This window comes from Tasmannia lanceolata, unplaced genomic scaffold (assembly GCF_043159265.1).
Source record: "Tasmannia lanceolata isolate RefF3 unplaced genomic scaffold, GAP_Taslan_0.1 ptg000016l, whole genome shotgun sequence".
NCBI lineage: Eukaryota > Viridiplantae > Streptophyta > Magnoliopsida > Canellales > Winteraceae > Tasmannia > Tasmannia lanceolata.
Window position 1 is genome coordinate 880,166 of NW_027518693.1, and position 14,017 is coordinate 894,182.

General features: G+C 38.6%; 1 pseudogene across 1 annotated transcript; it reads right to left on the reverse strand.

The window, feature by feature from the left end:
• Positions 1–420: 420 nt before the first annotated feature.
• LOC143848608 (scarecrow-like protein 1 pseudogene) lies at positions 421–12,940 on the reverse strand (annotated as a pseudogene). The gene is made up of 6 exons (XR_013235427.1): positions 12,674–12,940; positions 9,757–9,813; positions 9,607–9,672; positions 7,047–7,180; positions 6,150–6,262; positions 421–2,680 (listed from the first exon to the last, which is right to left on the reverse strand). The product of XR_013235427.1 is annotated as a scarecrow-like protein 1 pseudogene (transcript).
• Positions 12,941–14,017: the final 1,077 nt, after the last annotated feature.

Genomic DNA, 14,017 nt, shown 5'->3' on the forward strand with positions numbered 1-14,017 from the left:
ATTTCACCAAAACATTTTTCCTAAAATGCAACATATCAGGCCATGATCTGGAGTTGGTGCTGACGCAGTCATTTGATAGGCCCTCACATAGATAGGGTGTGCCCAAAAATTCAGCTCCTTAGGATCATCCTAACCCTTCGAACTGTGGAGGTAAAAAATGGACAGATTTGTGAAGGTTTATACCTGTCCATTTTAACCTCCACAAATCGAAGGGTTGGGCTAATCCTATGGAGCTGATTTTTTGGGCACGCCTTATCTATGTGAGGGCCCATCAAGTGAATGGTTTGCATCACCCAAACAATGTGGCCCCCACTGTATTTTAAGCCGACGGAGTAGATAAGTTAACCACTTGATCGAGTAGATACACTGTAGAGCTTGCTAGGGTTATACATAGTGAAATGACCAGCCCGACATACAAACTACATAACTCATCTAACACTCATATAAGGTTTCTCTGACATTGTTACATAGTGCTGTAAAGCAAAAAATAAATAAAAATAAAGTAAAATAACATTGTAGCCCAAACTACATATGCATCACGATAGCAAAAAAAAAAGCTGGTTCATCGAGAATTTTTTTATTTATTTCCTCCTAACCCCATTTAGATTAGATATTAGGAGTACTAGTACAATTCCAGGCACGCATATATAAGACAACAATATGAACAAAATGCACAGTACCTGCAATAAAACTCATCTCCAGGCCGAAGCAACAACCAAGATCTTGTCTTCCCACCCAAAATATAGTGCTCCACTTTCTTCTTTCACCATGTACCTGTCACAATATGTTGTTTTCAGCACTGATCGAATTGCCCCATTTATGTACGTACTCAATGGGCATGCGAAAAACCCTGCCATTATCATCCTCGCTCTCCATTTTCCTGCCACCTCATATCGCTCGATCCTCTCCGCTCCCTCACATGCCACAATGTTGACTATGTCGCGCGCGAGGCACTGCCTCTCAACATTTACCCTGTCGGGACTCTCTCTAGGGAGGGTTGCATCAAGTGACTCAAACACAGCTGAAAAGTAATTGTAGGCCTCCACAAACCTAGGAAAGAATGGGGCAGTGTTTGTGTTAATGTCCTGTTCCACAACTGTCACTAGCTTTGGTTCCAAACTTTTAACCATGCGTAGGAGACGGTCCCTCTGGTTGACTGTTGAGACACTCTCATCGGGCATGGGATGTAGCTGGAAAGCAAAGTTGACAACAAGGGCCTCATTGGCCCGGCAATCTAGCATAGATGGGGTCACGTCCACAGTCTTGGAAGCTAATGCTCGGAACTTGAATGGGACCCCAAGTGATTCTGCGAGATTCTCAAGACGCTGCCCTATGATTTTTAGACCACCGTTTGTACGCTGCACCGACTCTGGATCATCCACCCCAGTTATCCTTACAAAGGGCGGCTTATCGGGCCGTGTTGAAAGAGCTTGTATGAGTGTAAAGTACTGGCTTCCTTGGTTTATGTCAAAATCTATGATGTGAACTCTCTCTTCTCCTTTGAATGCCTCGGCAATGGCACCGTTGGCTGCCATGAATCCGAATTTGAAACATGGGCAGACCTCGAATAGGATTTGCATAGCTGAGAGCCTGTCAGAAGTTGGTGGTTCTTTGCATTTAAGAGCCTTGTATAGACCATGGCCTGAGGCAGCTATACGAGCAGCAAGGCCTTCGACCATATACGCAGCAATCCTTTGAGGGGGATCACCTTGGATTGAGACCATTTGTCGGAGTTCGGTTATTAGGGTTGATGCCTCCATCATGTTTCCTTCTGATACCGCGGCCGCACACTCAAAGAGCAACTGTTTAGGAGTAAGAGTTCTCCTTGATATTGGGCTAGAGAGGGGTAATATGGGCATTTCTTTATTGCTGCTGATGCTACTAAGCTTTGAATCTGTGGAGGATGACTCCTTCAGAGAATTGGGAATAAGAAGATTCATGACAGGTTTGGCCCATTCTCCATCAATACTCATACCTAGATCAGAATCAAACATCTCATCATCATTATCATCCAAAAGCCCTCCCTCGAGTTCTCGAAGCTTTAACGCGATTTCATCTTCATCATAGTCGAATCCAATATCCAGGCTTCCACTATCTAAGCATTCAGATACAGAGTGAGTCTCATGAGTGGTGTCGTCAAATATTTGGGAATTCGGATGTCTGATTGTGGCGAAAAAGGAGTCATATGGGTTTTGTGCAGTGGTAGATGATCCTGAACTAGTCATCATCTGATAAGAGTTGGGACCTTGATCAAGAAATTCTTCGGAGGAGGAATTGGAATTCTGTTGGTCATAGATCTCATTGTAGTAAGACCGAGATCCATACTTAAACTTCTTTTTATCAGACATAAATATTTGACTAGATATACTGGTGCTGCCGCCATTTCCTTTAAGTGCGTAGAGGTTGGACTCACTGTATGGGGTGGCAGGTGAATCTATAGACATGATGCCCTCTTAAAGTAACTGAATAGTTGCAGAAAGACCGATTTACGTATAATCCGATGCAGTACTGGTTCAAGTTTACTAGCACTAAAGGTCATCTAGTTTCCATCAATAATAACTGAATGTGACCACTACCCTGACAGAGCTCTTGCTCTATTTATTATGAAAACACTCCTTGGAAGCATGCAAATCAGCAGTGCTCAATGGAAATCTAAAATCCTTGGATGCCTCCTGAGTACCTGAATGAAGGATAAGAGATGAAAGATAAGAAAGTGTTAACCAGAGTAATTCATTAAAAGTAATATGGCAAATGGTATAATCTGTGTCATACATGTATAATGTGGGAGCATGGTGTGTGATAAATATGTTACCATATCAGCAATACACAGTTGGAAGATTTAGGACAAAAGTGGAATATAGTGGCATGGATTTTCCTACTGCCGAGATGACAATTAGTTCAGGAAATGCGTATGCTTTCACAGGAACATGTAGAGCTATATAGTGATAATCAAAGTGCAATTAAGTTATCCCAAAATTAGTGTTTCAGGCGAAATGAAACACAAAGATTGATTTCCAGTTTTTCAGAGGAGAGTGGTGAAATGACCCCTTTTTTGTCTCAAGCAAAAGACCAAGTAGCAGACAACCTTACTAAAGGCCTCACAAACACAACCTTACTAAAGGCCTCACAAACGATCATCATTTGCATTTTTCTGACGAGCTATACATGTTCAGATACCAAGGTCAGCTTGAGGGGAGTGACGGAAAAAACCATGTCACATTTCATTACGGTGCATGCATAATTGCTGTTATGGTGTATTCATTATTAGTAGCAATTCCGTAATTATTTTACTCTTGTCAGTAAATAAGTGAGTGATTAGGATTGTAACCACTTAATGAATGCAATACAAATCCTATGACCAATTGGACTCTCTCTCTCTCTCTCTCTCTCTCTCTCTCTCTCTCTCTCTCTCTCTCTCTCTCTCTCTCTCTCTCTCTCTCTCTCTCTCTCGTGCGCGCACTTCGTTTTATAATAGTTTTCAGTGTGGGTAGCAACAACCTCTAATGGGAAGGATAAGGTAGTGATTGAAGGGGACTCTTTGAACGTCATCAAATGTCTTAGGGGCCCCAAAGGAATCCCTGGAGATTTGATAGATACTTTGATGAGATTTCAGATTGTATTTTTTGATCTATCCTTCAAGAATGCCTGTCGTTCGGCAAACGAGGTGGCCGCTAGCTTGGCTAAATTGGGGGTCTCGAAAGAATCTTTGGCACATTTGACTCTCTTCCGTCGCGACTTCTTTTGGTTCCTCATGTATTTTTATCTTATGGTTCTTTAATTTCTTGAATCTTGACCATCTCGGACTTCTTTTAATAAAATTGGCGACCATTCAAAAAAAAAAAAAACCCCCTCTAGATACCTCCTTGCCCTGGACAAGAGGGGTAAGTGTTGGACGTGGAAACTCTTGCTGATGATAATGTTGATCGCCATTGCCCCTACGCTAGCAGGAGCCACGCCCTTATCCTCTTGCATGGTCACGGCAATTAGATGATCAGGCAGAATAAAAGAACCTTAAAGTTGTCCAGTGAAGAGGACTGTGAAGAAGATGGCTTCATAGGAATAGAAGAAGAGGCATCATGTCCAACATCATGTAATAAAAGAATCTACAACTCTGTGAAATCCTTGAATGTTTGAAGAGAGGTTGTGAACATCTTACATTCAACCCCTAAGCCATTCATAGTATAACAAACCTTATTCCTTTCGTCTAAAGGCTGCTTGATGCCACATATTGATCAATAATATTCTCTATCTTCAATAATTACTAATGGGCAGAGAAGCTACTTTTTTAATAGTTTTGGATTTTCGCCCGAAGTTATATAATATGGGTTTCAAAATGTTGAGAATAGGAGTATTCAAGAGCCTTCCACAGTTCTCTTATGCACGGTTTTAAATTTCCACCAAAACCGGCAAGAAAAAACCAAAATGTTTCAATTTTCATCCCCACCAAAACACGTACCGAAACCAAAACTGTCGGTTTTTTTTTAATGGCAAACCAAAACCGTCAGTTATTCTGTATAAATATTTATGTTATTTTCCCACATCAACATATTTGATGTAGGATAATCAAATCAAACCACCACACGATTCTCAATACTTCTGCTAATTTGACTACTATGGATTAACTAACTAATTTTTGGAATTGGTCGTCATCCGGCATGCAAGACAAAAATGGCATCCTTTGGAGGATTTTATTCCGTTCAGAGATAACGAACCTATTGAAGGAACTTGTTAGCATTTAGAATTGCTTGTCATCTTGTAGTAAGCACAAGAATGGCATAAGAATGGCATCATTCTTGAGGATTTTGTTCCTTTCAGAGAATAATGAACATACAACGCAAAGAGTGAAAACTAATGCCTTCCCCAATCTATCCAGCAACATAAAGAATCAATCAAAGGAATTATTATAAAAGGGGCCCAAAAGGAACCACTAGCAATCTAGCTATGGGGTATTTCTGCAAGCATGCAGCTAAAGACAGGATTGGGTATTGGCATTATGTGCCGACTAGAAGGCACATGGCCTTTTGGAAGGCTCAATTTTGATGGGAGCAGTTAGTTGACTTGGGTAAACAGGGGAGAGGATCACCAAGCTGGTGTTTGCAGGTGAATAGGTGATATTGAATGACACTGGTATTATCATCTTCACGTGAGCATGCCCAGCTCACCCGATTTAAGCGATTGATTCCAATTTTCAGGATTCCTATAAAAAAGAGTGCATTTGAAAGTCTGAATCAAAGGGGGCCCTCTTCTAACAAATCGATATTGTAAAGAGTTTAAGGCAATAATCATGCAATAATCTTGATGAACAAATATCAACAATTGGTTAATGTATTCACGGAAAGAATTTAATCAGCTTGGAAAAGTAAAAGTCTGTAGTGTATGGCTTAATACAGGGCAATCGTGTTGATTACAAATGCAATGGTTCCAATTAAATATCACCTGACTAACTCACTTAGTCTTTATTCTTTTTATTTTGTACCTGCATTGTATGACAAGTATGTCTGCAATTGTTTGACAAGTATTTCCATAACCTTGTCTTTTCTGTGATGTATAATTGTATATAATTCAACAGTAGAGGAATGAAATGTATCTATGATATTCCAATAGATTTGTTCTCTCATTTAGCAATCTGCATTATTGTACCCACTCCAGGAAAAACCAAAACAACAACATCAACAATCTGCACCACTGGAGCCACCCAAGAAAACAAGTAACAATCTGCACCATTGATGTAACAGAGAAAGTGGGAAATACAGTGCCCTTAAGGTGGCTATTCCACACACACATAATAAAAAAACAGTGCCCTTAAGGTGCTGGTGACACCTTTTTAAGTCAACCTATTTCAAGCATTGACTATGCTGCTACTGTTACTATTGTCGTCCTAAGACAGCTTGACCTTTTCGCGTGCAGTTCCCATCCATATATATATAATTTCACTCTTGCATGTTTACTCCCAAATGAGTTAGTAGGAGCAAGTACAGAGGGCAGATTCTACAACAACCATTCAAACGCTTATGTGCAGCTACAATGCAAATGACTGCTATCAAACCAATAAATTTAAGAAACAACATATGCAAGTGCCTATATTTTAATTGTGCATAATCAACTATATCTTTAGATAAGCAATTAAATTTGTAAGGCATGTCACATACCTTGTTCCAATGCTTGATCGGGCCTTCCAAAAACTGAATAGGTCTCCTCCTGTTTTCTTTACAGCTTGCATGTTAAGAGTGCATCTATTGTTTGCATTCCATCTGATACACAGCTGATATAGGATGCATATCAATAATATATAAAACATATTGGAATTGGGGACCATTTCAAAAAAAAAGAAAAAAAAAGTGGGGTGCATCAAGGAGGGGAACTAGATTGCTCAATCTATTAATGCATCAGGATTGGGTGTTGGCATTAGAGAACATGACCTTGGATAGGATAGAATGGAAAAAAATGATCCACGTAGAAGAACCCAGTTAGAACCAGGATTAGAGCCGGGTAGATTCCTTTTACCTTCTTCATGATTTTTTTCTAAAGGATTCATTTAGCCGACCCCAACTAGTTTGGGACAAACGCTTTGCTGAGTTGATTTGAGTTGAGATTGGGTGTTGGCATTAATGTAACTAATAACATTTTATATGGTGTAAGCCCTTATAGTCCCGTATTTTTCAAAAAAAGTATTGTACGGACCACATCATAGGATGATCCAAACCATCCATGTGAAGGGCCACAAGGTAAATAGGTTGTGCCCCAAAAATCATTTCCATAGGATGATCCTAGCCCTCCGATCTATAGAGGTTCCCATAATATGCAAAGATCAGAGGGTTGGGATCATCCTATAGAAATGATTTTGGGCACAACCTATATATGTTGTGGCCCATCACATGGACGGTTTGGATCATCCTATGGTGTGGTCCGTACAGTACTTTTTGAAAAATACGGGACCATAAGGGCTTACACCATTTAAAAACTCGCATATAAGATATCATGAAATTCGATATAGTATACTACTTGAAACATATCTGCAAAAACTACTTAAATTTTTTGTTACTTACCTAAGAGCTAAAACTGGCATTGGATTCCCACAACTTTCTTTAAGACCAGTAAGTAGCTTGGACTGTGACATGTACAACGCTGCATCAAGGCCTGGAACATAAAGAAGAACCACTTTCTGTATAAGTGGCTTGTTCTGCAGGTAAAAAAAAAATAGTTTAGCATTAATAATATCAAGAACAGTGTGTTTTCCGTTATAAATCAGCATAACATCATGAAAATAGAATGCAAGGAGATACAAGAACCGATAAAAAACTAAGGCCAGATTATGAATTCTAATTTATGATAATTAAGCAAAATCACACATTATATATATTTTTTTGAATGGCACATTATGTTTGATTCATCAAATAACTTATCCCACTTTTTTATGAGAAACAAGGTGGAAACCTTGGTTTTGTTATTTAGGGCAGCTTAAGCAATGAGAGTAATGAATGTCGATTTCAGATATTATCTCTCACGATAGGGGAAGTTTTTGCCCGTTGGTAATTCTTCTGTTCTCTCGTTGTATATAGGTGTTTCTCTGCCAAAAAATACCACCATTAAAATTAAAATAAAATAAAACTGTTGAGACAAGGAAAAGTTGGGAATGAAAGTGTGATTGAGTTCACGTCTATTGATTCATTAATTTTAATAATCTAAGGCTATTACAACTTATGTCGTGAATGATAATCAAGGGTAATAATCTATGATTTGGCCGACACTTTGAATTTATTGCAGACACACTTGTCGTGTCGTGTCCGAACGACACCCATGTCCACACGTGTCAACACTCCTTTAGACACTTTTAACTGTACTGCTAGAAGTGTCAGTAACTTTATATACATTTGAGTGTATGAGTGTGCCACTATTCTAGATTTTTTAGGGTTTTCCATGTCAGATACCTCGTATCCGTGTCGAAACTCGGCACACGAATCCATGTCCACAAATCATGATTATATGTACATTCTATTTTAGCCGTGTCCCCGTTTCTAAATTTTGCGAATTTGATATTTCTAACACTTCGTGTCCGTGTCGACACACGACACTCGTGTCCGTGTCCACAAATCACGGGTAATAATAGGAAAAGAAGTTAATGCATGAGAAATCATAAAAACATCATCTACTCTCGAAACGCTCAATCAAGCAATAGCATAGAAATCCATCGTGTCTATCTTGTCTACGAAAAGTGATATTCTTCTCTACTCAACTGCCTTAGCAAACATAACTGCTAACTAGAACTGAGACTTAACAATGGATATTTTTTAGGCAACGTGAATCAGAGACTAATTGTTGCAGAACATCTGCATTAGAAATGAGACCAATACAGTGATACACCAATCTCAACCAACAATTTTCTAAAAAACACCATTCCTCCAGCTATGTGTGGCATGCCTCTGCGTTCAACTTCATCACTAGAACTGACAATAAAACTTTGATTTTTACCATATTCAAAAAGGCTTACCAAACAAATGTATGAGGCCAGTAGTTGACAGTTCTTAACTAAATTGAAGGTGTTAAAGTAAAAAAGATTAAATACTGCCTTTCTCCAACAGCTTGAGCTTTTGAAGACAATGGTAAGTTTCCACATGGTATCAGATCCAAAGGTCTCAAGTTCAAACCTCCTTGTTATCAAAAATCCACATGCAATGGTCTACGCAAGAAGTGGGGCCAGCCACATGTGCCACGTGTTAGCCAAGAGGGCCACACGTGAGTGGGAGTGTTAAAGTATAAAAGATTAAATACTGCCTCTCTCCAACAGCTTAAGCTTTTGGAGACATTGGTAAGTTTCCACAGAAGGCACCACCATTTCACATGAGAACTGAAATCCTACTGAAGGTCCATTTCGATGCACCTGATCCAAGATATAACTAAGTATGCAATACAGTTCAGGAACTATCTTTTTTCTCCACCATGTGCTCAACTATCTGCATATATCATGTGTTGCTACAAAAGAGTCAACAGGAGAAAGGTTTAAAATTTCGGTTTCGGTTTCGGACATAGCCGAAACCGAAATTTGGTAAAAAAACATATTTCATTATTGTGCCAAAATTTCAGCTGAAAATTTCATGTAATTTTTTAATTTTTTCCCCAAAATTTCGGCCCAACAGAAATCTGAAATTTTGCCATTTCAGCAGAAATTTAAAACCATGAACAGGAGCCAGAAGTAAGAAGTTTCATGTGATAACGTGGCTACGATAGGCAGTATCTAATGTAATGAAAGCATGGAGATACTAACCACTAACAACCAGCAAGCATAGGCAACCATAAAATTATGTAAAACATCATATGAAAATAAGCAAAGATTTCATATATCCTGGGGTGGTGTAGAGAAAATAATCAAAAACCCGCACATCAGTACAAATCAGACAGAGATGATGAAGTGCCATGATCTGACCTTACCAACAGACATAGGAACAATAATATCAAAACCGGCAGACCGATGTTTTCAAAAACCTAATGCATCAACCAGATCATAATGGCTTTGACAGTTCTAAAACCACTCAAAACTTATATCAGCTAACTAAGGAATCATAGGCACCAGACAATGAATGAGAAGGGAAAAGGATAAGGCTTCTTTACTTTTATAAAAACCCAAGATGGCATGAACCCTGCACCAAGGATCCAGGTAACAAGTCCTTGAATGTCCTGTTCCAAAACAGAAACTTCCCTTAGATTTTTAACTATATGGGGACTGAAGAGAATTTTCCTCGAATAGACTCAAAAACCTACCTCCAGATTCAACGTTGAATTAGATGCTGGAACCTTGAAAACGGCATCTGCCTTCCCCTGCAGAAAACATATCAGAAATGAAAAAAACCAAAATTTTGTATGAATACTAACACAAGATTAACATTCCTCCATAAATTCAAAAAAAAAAAAAAGGGTTTTCGGCAATAGTGTTAAGATTAAAGAAAACATATTGAAATCTTCTATCCGCCAAACAGTCCTTGGAATCAGAAATGATTACAATCCTTCCCTTCCTTCCCTTTCCCTGCCGGCCACAACATTTTTTCCCTTTCTGGTTTCTCTCCCGGTATCCAAACAGAGCCTTAAGGATCCCTCCATGTCAATCTTCACAACCTCTCATTTAGCATGACCTTCATCTCCTCCCACATCCTAATTGCTCCCAGTCCATATCTAAAATGAACCTCCTTGTGCTGATTCCACTAAATGTGGGCAGCTCCCTTCAATCTGGCTTTAAGGGTTGCTCCTTTTTCACCTATCGTATCTTCTTGCAATCAAGAAATGTATTCAAAAGTGCAATCTAATCAAAAAAAAGTTTGTGGATCATCTTACCTTAGTAATGTTGGGTTTCGATATTTACTCCCAATCTTTCTCATCACACATAAGATATAAGAAAAATGATATTCATGATCTGGACATTCGTTTCATCTTGCTTGCGTGAAGAATGATTTAATTTTTGTCCAAAGGCAGGTTTCTGATCAAACCATGGTGCACCTCCACGTGTCTGATCAACCCTTTCCTGATTTGCACGATGATTGGACTAGCCCACCCTGACCTCCACTATATTATTCATGCTACTTTGGACCTCTAAAAATATGAGATTTACAATCATTTCTCCTCCTCGAGCCCGATTAATATCCCTGTTTGGTCTATAATGAACTAAGAAACGACTAACATCGGCTAAGCCCTACACTTTCCATGGCCTAATTCAATCAATATAAGTGATCCGACAGCTGCTCTTGATTATCCAAATTATGCATCAGATTATCTCCATCAACCTGATGGTAGATTGTTTCATCATGTTGGGCATCATTCATCCTCCCTCTAAATTCAGCCTCACCTCTACTTGTCATTATAATCAACAGAAGTTTTTTTTTTTCCACATAATTAGAGCTTTCTTTGGGACAAGAACTAGTAACGAAAATTCTAGCAAAAACTAGAAAAAAAACTTAGAAACAGCGTCAAAAAGACGGTTTGATAGCACAGTCCTTTTCTAACTGTAGAAACCAAATAATTTGAAATTTCAACATAGGAAAAGAGAATGTACTGACCTGGTACCATCACAGCACCAAAAAATGTGGCACAGCGTCATATAGGGTTGAGGCATCATTCCCAAAGAAAAATAACTCCATATTCCATCAAAAACTTCAAAATAACACACAAAAATACTTTGTAGTCCCCTAATTACCCAAAATCCTAGGGTAGCACCTCTATTCAAGAGCCTTTCTCTGCCACCACTCATCTAAAAGTAGCAAAAGAAGTCCCCAAAACCATTTAAATTTGTAAAGGAAGAAACTTTTCAAAATGTGTTCAAAAAAATTCTTTTGAGCTTGGGATATCAACAACTTAACTTTGTAAATTTTTCCATGATATTTTATTTAAAAAAGGTTGAAATGCCAAAAATCCCTGAACATTAATTGCAAAATGTGGGGCACATCAAACTTAAGTGACTTACTTAAAATCCACAAACTGTACTCTTCTAAATACTTAAAATCCAGACACGACCCATACAAACCAAGCGAAAACTAAACATTACTTTTGCCCAACTATCAAAGTTAACTTCATCTAACTTTTTCTAATAAGTTTCCTAGAATTCTCCTATGTGCAACATACTCCAATCTCTCAACAGGTCTCCACCCACTCCGTGACGTGTTTTCTCCTCAAATTTCAAGATTGTTCATAACAGGATGTTGGGTTCCCATCCAGACATGGAATTCAGACGATGTCCATTGAATGTGGAACTGTTTCCTAGTACCCGTTTTATGGGCATTATATTTTTTTTCATCGTTTAGCATCTCATCCAGTTCTAGGAGCTGAATTGATTATATTTTCATTAGTTTCCAAAATAAATTCGAATCCACATTATTACAATCCAGTATTCGCTATATATTTAGAATCTATACTGAACTTTGACAAGAGAGAAAATCACAAGACATTCATTCAACACTAAGGGGCTGTTTGGATACATGGATTTCATAATGCAGGATTGTAAATCCTGTATTTTACAAGCTAAAACCTAGAATTTGTAAGCTAAAATCCTATTTTAGCTTTAAAAATCTAGGTTTTAGCTAATAAAATTCAGGATTTTACAATGCTGGATTATAAAATCCTTGAAAAAAAAAACAAGAAACAAAAACAGAACTTTCCAATGTAATAAAATAAAACAAAAAATGTTCTAACCAAATTCCAATCCAACAAGAGATCAACACAGCCAAAACCACAATTTCATCATAATTCCTTGTTTGGATTGCAGGAATTTTCTAGAAAAGTTTGAGCAATAAAATTTTTTTACAAAATTTCCTACTTCTTTTACAAAAGGAAAAAAATAAGTTCAATCAACCCTATTCAATTTTTACCCACAGACACCTTCAAGTAATATTAATATCCCTCTAAATCAACCATAATCATATCATTTTCCTCTAAATAGTGGGAAAAGAAATTTCCCAGCAAAACATTTTATGTTAGAAATGTTTTTTTCTTGCAATCCAAACAGGCACATGAAAGGTGTAAATCAAAAAGAAAGAAAACCCAGAAAGTAGAAATCAAAAAGAAAGAAAACCCAGAAAGTGGAAATCAAAAAGAAAGAAAACCCAGAAAGTAGAACAAAATATAATGAGAGAGAGAGAGAGAGAGAGAGAGAGAGAGAGAGAGAGAGAGAGAGAGAGAGAAAGAGAGAGAGTACATGGGGTCCGTAGACATTGAAGTAAGAGGTATTGGTAGCATTGTCTTTGTCTTCTTTATAGTTAGGGTTTTGGGTTTGGCGTTTTTGGAAAGGAGAGCCCATCTTCGACCTCCGACCTCCGACCTCCGACCTCCGACCTGAAGGAAATCTGTCGTTGAAGGTGGAGGGAAAGGGAGGGAAAGGGGGCGAAAGAAGAATGCAAGGGGTTAGCTAGAGGACAAGGCATACATGTGAAACCCCACACACTCTTCCTATTTCTTTAGAAAGGGGCTCTGTGCAGACTGCAGACAATGATAATAGTGTACATTTTTACATGGGAAATGATATTGGCATACCGTATTTTAATAATTGTGCTAACTCAGCTTGTCTTATCGTTTTTTAATTGGCTTTTGAGAGCTTTTTGGGGATTATAATCGTTAATAATAAAAGACAAGAAGAGTTAGTGCAATTATTTAAACATGGTTGCATTATTTCCAAAAAACCAAAAAAGGTTACGTTCAGTTGTGTTCCTACGGTCGGAAACCTAAGAAAATGATGTGGCAGGTAGAAAAGAAATAAGAGAGAGAGGGTGCAACTTGTCGATTTTTTTAGAATTTGGGTTGAGCTTTTACCCTAAAATCAGGTCAGATTCAGGTTGATTCCTGTTCATTTTTTTAGTGAAAGCTCAACCTGACCCGACCCATGTTGCATCCAGAGAGACCCATGTTGCATCCAGAGAGAGGAGTTCTCTGGCTGGGAAAAAAATAAAGCAAACAAGGGCGGGCTGAGAGAGAGAGAGAGAGATTTCATTCGCCCTTCTTTTTGCTAGAAGAAGATGTAAAAGAAATTGAAGAAAATAACTGCCATATCAACCAATGGAGGAAAGTTGGCGGATTCCACTGTGGCACTGTGACAGCAACCTAGCACGCCGTCAACTGAAGTTTGACGAAATTCAAACTCCCTTTCCCAACCTTTTAGGCAGCAAGTTCCGCAACCAAAGGGGCCTAAAGAGAACTTGCACCGTGACCCATAAATGTGGCCCTTGTGCAGTTCTTAGAAATTGAAACAAATGCTGGTACAGTGTGGGCGGACGATCGCGGGAGGGCGGGCGACATCGGATAAATTACTGGAATTTTAATTAATTTCCAGAGAGGTGTCGGAGGTCGACCGCGGTTCTTTGGATCATGAAAAAATAAAATGAACAGCAACATGTCGGCGGGCGACCGCGACGGTTTGGAAAACTATCCATTGGGAAGAAATGTACATGGCTTTTCACTTCCATTTTTTAACCTTTCTTCATGTCTTTTGCTCCCCAACAGTCATGGATAATTTCAAGCATAAGGGACACCTTGTACATGATCCAAA